Here is a 7,275-nt window from a genome sequence, read left to right on the forward strand (position 1 = left end):
GTCTGAAGTCAGGCTGCACATACAGATGGTATGCCCTGCACAGGGTCACAAAGATATCTTCTGCTCACCAATTTGTGAGTACTTGAGACAGTGAATGCCAACCAAAGAGGACATTTTTTCCTAAATTTTATGAAAATATCATATGGGCTAGCGCTGACTGTGACCTGGCTAAGGGAATGGTCCAGGTTAGGTTGACACAAACAGAAAGTCCAAACTATAAATTCAGACAGCCAGGTTGCCAAGGCGAAGAAGGGTATTTAAAAGAAAGCAAAGACAAACAGCCACCAGTTGAAAATCTGGGGCTCTTCTGGCTTCTCTGTTCTCAATTTCAGAAGGCAGGTAAAACCCATTCTGAAGCCAGTGACTCATGAGCAGCTTCTGATTTACGCTCAATTCCCAGACTCGTGGGTGGGTGGAAGGCACCGGACAGGGTGATGCGGAGAGTTATATTCTGGGCAGGGAAGTAGGTGTGGGGTGAGGTGTGGACTAGCCAGCTTCGTCAGATATATTCTCCATAACCTGTATCTGCATCCTCATCTTCCTCCTGAGCCCAGACCCTTGTGCCTGGCTGGCTGTCTTGGCATCTTGAACTGCATGTTCCAATGCACCTCAGACTCAGTCTTGAACTTTACAGTCTTCTCCTGTCTTAGTGAAAGACACTTTCAGTGAATTCATCGTTCAGGCCAGAAACCTGGAGTCACCCTATTTTTGTTCTTCTCTCTTAAACTCACATTCATTGTCACCATGTCCTCTCTAGTCTGCATTTCTAATGAGGTGTTAACTCATCTCCTTTTCATCCCTAATGCCAATGCTCTGGGTGGTCCATCTCTCACCTGAAATGCAGCCTATTAATTGGTCTTTAGTATCAAATACCCCTCATCCATTATCCAAAATTCAAACAGAGTGACCCTTTAAAAAGTTAAGTCTGATCATGTCTCTGTTCTATGGGAAAATCCTTCAATGTCTTCAATTTTTTTTCTTTTTTTTTGCTAGAAAATCAAATTTCTGTGCATGTAAGACAAAGCCATTCAGAATTTAGCCATGACAGCCTCTCCAGCCTCTCCTCTTTTGTCTCCTCCATCTTTCACTCAATATTCCAGCCATATCAAACTACTTTTGAATTCTTCTCACACTCTTCATATTTGCATCTTTCGCTCCTTTAACCTAGAATTCCCTTTCTATCTTCTTCACGTTGATTCAATTTACTAGGTTCTCAAGACTCAGTCTATAGGAAGGGCTCTGTTCTTCTAACAATTGTCACATTAATATTATTTATATATTTCTTTGTTTTTCCTTTCACCAACTTTGAAGCAATTTGAAGTCCAGACTGTGTCATTTATCTCAGTAACCTAAGTGCTTAGCACAGAAACTGAAAATTATAGGTACTCATTAAATGTTCAGTGTGTAGTATCTTCTAGTTATTTCAATAGGGTCTCTTTTCTACTGAGTAGGAGTTGCTACTCAGACACATTTGGACTAATGTTTTGGCAAAGTTTTAACACTAGAAAGGTAGATGTATACACATTCACACCACAAAAAGTTATGGGTTCCAGGATGTTAAGAATTGAAGAGTTGTCACGGGTGAAGACTTTCTATCTAGGAGAAATTTCTAGAGAAAATTTTCCACCCAGATCAGACTTCTGGTCACCCCTTTTTTTTTCCCCTGAGAGGACTAGGGTTTGGGCATCATGCTGCCCTTTCCACTGCCACCTTCTTTGTTTTCAACTATTATGTCTTTCAGCCCTTGACTAGTGAGAAATAAGGAAAGTAGTTCCAGCAAGGACAATTCTTTGCTCTGCAAGTTTTCCAAGGGTTTTCATTGGAAGTTATGAAATAACGAGCAAAGGGACTCCACATAAAAGCCTCCTGTGAATACCTTTTATTTTTCCCAGAGGAGTGTTAGAGGGAGATAAGACAGGTGATGTTATCTATACTTTGGAGGCCACCTGTAGTCAGTGAATTTCCTGGAAGCTAACTAAAGAAGCTAAGGAAGAGTTAAGAAATACCTGGAGGCTTTGTAAGAGTTGGGATGGAACAGGGGCTAGAGATTTGACATGATCCTGTAACTTAGCTGGAGGAGAGGTAGCAGTGGAAATGGGAGAGAGGAGAAGCCTCAGGTGATGATGCTGCAGGAGATATCCAGCCTCTCCTTCCTTCCCCTCTGCCATAATTTCTAGCATAACAACCCGATGGATCCTTTCTTGGGTTCCACAGTGGGAGAAAGTTCAAAGGATTTTTGTATGGTCAAAGGAATGAGGAGGACATGTGAAATATATCCTCATAGCAGCGGCTGTGGGGGAAGCAGAGTTACTTTGGCCACTAGGCTGAGGTAGTAATTCCCAGGGACTATCTGTATGTAAGTAGTGGTCCAGCAGATGTAGAGACTGCTCATTATTGTTCTTAAAAAGGTAATATCCTAGAGAATAAGACACTAGTATTTATACTGTTTCATGATTAACTATGACTAACTATTCTAGAATGTCTAGGTCCTTCCTTTTGTCCCCTGCAGATTTAGAGTATTTACTGGAGCTTATACATACAGAGCCACATCTGTGTAAAATGACATCTGTTTCAGGAACACAGCCCAGTCGTGGGGTTGAAAATATGCAATCACAAGCCACATGTGGCCACTGCATTCTTGAAGCCCTGACTAGTTGTATCTGCCCATGAGATCACCCCAGCTACCAACCAAATATATTTCTCCTCTAAATTATTGAAAAGCATTTTAAAACGATGTATCTGAAAAATTCAAGGCTTTTGTTTTGGTTCATTTTATAGCCGTTACTGATTACACACACTTCCTCTATGGCTTGAATGGAGAGCAGTATCAGCTGTGGTAGTAAATCCTCCACTCTGCAGACCTGTGTAGCACATACACCTGTGCCAGAGTTACACACCAGATGGCACCTGAAAATGAGCTGATATCTATGGTAAGACGGTATTTAGAGAAAATACATTTATAAGTAAAACAGGATATACATTTCACAGTGATTTTAATAGAACATCGAACAAGTCAGTCGGCAAATATTATTGAGTGCCTACTCTGTGTAGAACCTTGTGAGGGTTGCTGTTCTAGCGTTGGGTTGCCTGGGTGTAGCACTTAGAAGTGTTACTAATGCATCATCTCCTATAAGAAGATTGGAAAAAATAAAGCTTTCTTAAATTTTCAAGTTTTCTCCACTGTTGATCTCCTGTGTTATGAACTTAGAACAGGGATTAAGAACATTTTAATCATCAAGGATATGTTTTCTGTGGCTTTTTGAGTGGGGCATGTGTTATGACCTTAAGTGACCAGTGGAAGACAGCCCCTATCGGGATGGCCATTGTTTAGGTGATCTAAATGGATTTGGTCCATAAACAACACATAAGAGTCCTAAAGACTTTAAACATCCAGGAAAGTCTCCATTAAGATTTACAGAGTGCAGAAGTGACTGTGAATTTCTGGTCAGAAATGTCAGTGTCCTGAGGTACATGTTCTTTAGTAATTACACAACTGTTCCGGGAGAGTGAATGGGTGGTGAGTTAGTGAACTATGCCATCGCTCCTGACCTGTGTTGTCTCTCTTCCCCACCCTCCCCAAATAGTTGCATAACCAAAGATGAAATTTCCATCCCCCCAGTTAAAGCCATAGGACCATAAATTGGTGTCCCATACCGCCTCCTACTTTCATGAAGCAAAAATGAAGTTTCCTCACGCTTCCTAGTTTTCACAATATTTTACTGGAGGAAATTCAAGACGCAGTTCCACTGCAAGAAAGAACACTGTGAATTGGCCATAACATGTCTCAAAAGACTTGACGTGGCTCTTTTAACTGCTAAAATCTTAATATCTTGGCAGATTTAAGGAGGAGCCCATGTAGGCAGTTTTCTATTTGTTTATTTTGAAATTAGATTCCTGTCCTTATCACTGAGGAAGACAAGCAGTGAGTAGGCTGCTGATCACTTGTTGGGGAAGGGGAGCAGAGAGGCAGTTTGACTGAATAATTCACACCGACGTGTAAAATTCTGAAAGCCCTTTAACACTCTCAGAAATATTTGCATTTTTAAAAGTTTATTTTTTTAATTAATTTTTATTGGAGTAGAGTTGCTTTACAATGTTGTGTTAGTTTCTACTGTACAGCAAAGTGAATCAGCTATTCGTATACATATATCCCCTCTTTTCTGGGTTTCCTTCCCATTTAGGTCTCTTAACCCAAATAAATCTGTGGGGGGCGGTAATTCTGGCTGTGTAACACAGTGCCAACTGCAAACTGGCTCTTGCCATTGGCACTTGCCATCTACCTCTACAAGGATTAAATCATGTGCTGCTGCAGCTGCTGACTTTCAACACCCCCTGAAAGTTCAGGTGGAGATCAGGAATGAGGCGCTCTGTGCTCTGGGAAAAACTGGCAGAACAGGTCTTTAGATAGTTAGATATTTTCAGGAGCCGATTTTATGAGCCCAATTCTTGTATCTCGTCATATCTAGAAAAGCACTAAAATCCTTCATGGTGACGTCTGCTCCTCGTGACTAGCTGTAACCTTCACGAGACTAGCAGAAACCTTCTGCAAAAAATATGTGCTTGACTGCACGTACTCCCCCTTCACCAAAATCACATATATCCTGAGCATCCCCCCACCTCTTTGGAGCAGTTTCTCAGAGCTATCTGAAATGCTGTCTCCCGGGCTATAGTCCTCATTTTGCCCCAAATAAAACTTAACTCACAATTCTCACGTTGTGCATTTTTTAAAGTTGGCAACGGTGAGATAAAAACAAATCAAGCAATGCACAGGAAACTGTCTCAGAGGTGTGTGAGAGGGGCAGAACTCTGGAGACCAGCCCCCTGAATGGGTCCTGCTTTCCCACAGCTTTTTAACTGATTCTCTTAAAGCCTTAAGTGTTTTTTTAATGGGTCCCAGGCAGAACTTGAGGCTGGAGAAGGAAAGCATGGCTGGGAGGAAGTGGCAGGTAAAGAGGACATGAAGACAGGGCAGGTGGCTCTTCCTATATTCTGGTCATTGTAAGTTTGAAAACGTCAGGGTATAACAATGGTTTATTATAAACATGTCTGTGTGCGGATTGATTTGTCTGTAAAAATATCAGAATTGTAAAAATAGTGGCAGACCACAATGGAGAAAATAAGTTTTGCTCTTTGTGTCAAGCACTGGGAAAATATTCAGCCCCATTGTTCCCTTGGGCTGGATTGATACTGCCTATGAACTCCCTTTAAGAAAAACACAACCGGTTTCACCATCCATTTTTATTAACTCCACATTCTCAGAGGAATCTTTATGCACTCCCTTGAATATCAGGACTAAATTTGTTTCACTCCATGTGGAACTGTCTTACTGGATGTAATTTTCCAGGAAGTCAGTTCTGCTTTCCAAGACCAGTAGGGATATCTCTGAATATTCTGCCATTGTTCTGCCTACTTTGTATTAAGTCTCCAGACATTATTTTGGTAATAAGGGAATTTTTTTTTTTTCTAATGGAATAACTTTAGGGCCAGCATACTTGCTGTGAGTGGTAGTGAGTACTTAAATCTATCCCCCACCACCTGTGGGCTGAGACACTCATCTTTGGCTAGGACAGATGTAATCGAACAGAATTGTTAGTTCAGTGGGGATGTTAATGCCATAGAAAAAGAAAATAGGCCAGGAGATTTGGGCTTGAATTAAGCATGAGGGAGGAGGAGGGGAAGTAGGATAAAGACCTAGAATGCAAAGTTAAAAGGTCTAGGTCAGCGCTGCCCATAGAAGTATAATGTGAGCCACGTATATAACTTTAAACTTTGTAGCCCCTTAAAAAAAAAGTGAAAGGACCAAGTGAAATTAATTTTAATAATATATTTTATTGAAACCAGTATATTAAAATGTCATTTTGATATGTAACCAATGCACAAAAATTATCACTGAGATATTTCTTTTTTGGGTTCTAAGTCCTCTAAATGTGCTGTGCCTTTTACACTGACAACGTTGTCTCCATTTGGACCAGCCACACTCCAAGTGTTCAACAGCCACATGTGGCTGGTGAACAGAGCAGCTCTAAGTAACAAGCCAGAAGGAAAGACATGATGGTGATCTAAATCACTTATCTATCTATCTACTTATTTATTTATTTATTTATAAATTGTTACAAATAAGTAAAGTTAGGGCATCTAAGTCAGAGAGAGTATTAACAAAATAATGAGAGAAAGTTAAGAGAATTACCTAACTTTGGACAGTTATCCTCAAAAAACAGACTGTTTAAGGAAGGTTTATGTGACTACGGTAGAATTCACTGAGTTAGACTTCAGTCGATATAAGGGGATCAGGGTTTACCTTGAATTGCAGGATGAATGTGCAGTTCATTCAAAGATGATCTTGGTTTTCTTAAGGAAAGTGAGAAAAACAGCTCTGCCCCTGGAACAAGTGTGGAAGTAAAGTTGAATTCCAAAGGCCATGACTCTAAAAACCCCGTGAACAAGTGAACCTAGAGATAAAGGGGACACAGTGTCCTAAAGATAATATGCATAATCACGTCCCTGAGTTTAAGTGAGCCCCCAAATCGCCTTTCTGCAATAAAGTAAGTTTTCTCTATATGAAGTGCTTTGTTGATTGTGAAACTCATATACATACATGGGTTACTGTTATTGGCTAAAGAAGGGCTGTTCTGTGGAGGTGAGCTGTCAGGGACAACTAACCGGGAAAATCCATCATCCCAGCACATCATTAAATCTCGGAAACTTGCTCCCCTAGGTGGGTAACAGAAAGTTAGTGGAGGTGAGGGAGGGCTGTCTTTCTGTTGGGGGCAGTCTTAGATTTGTTTTATCAAAACAGATATTGCCCATCTTTAGAACCTTCTGCCCATTACTCTCATTATATATTTAGTGTGAGAGCATATACTGCTCAATAGTTAGTTTTTCTCCCCCTCAATATGGGCTTTTGGTGGCTTCATAAAAGTAATAAATTGCTCTTCTTGGACACACAAAATAGAGATTGGCAGGCAATTTAAAGTTAAGATTTCTCAGTAGAACCACCACTACCAACACGATCACATACTGACTCTCCTGTACTCTGAGAAATGTTAAAATAAGGCCAAGGTTTTTATGATCCCCACTTTCTACTGCCCCAAAGGCTTTTCTGCCCTTCATTTCTCCTGTGCCAGCTACAGCTGCATTTTCCCAGTCATGTCCCCTTTGGGTACACAGACATACACGGACACTCCTAAAAGCAGTAATTTCAAGTGGCTCTAGGTTTTGCTGAGACAATTGTGTAAGTGAGAAAAATTATTTTCTTGGAAAATGACTTTGGAAGAC

The sequence above is a fragment of the Pseudorca crassidens genome, chromosome 18 (assembly GCF_039906515.1).
Source record: "Pseudorca crassidens isolate mPseCra1 chromosome 18, mPseCra1.hap1, whole genome shotgun sequence".
NCBI classification, from domain to species: Eukaryota; Metazoa; Chordata; class Mammalia; order Artiodactyla; family Delphinidae; genus Pseudorca; species Pseudorca crassidens.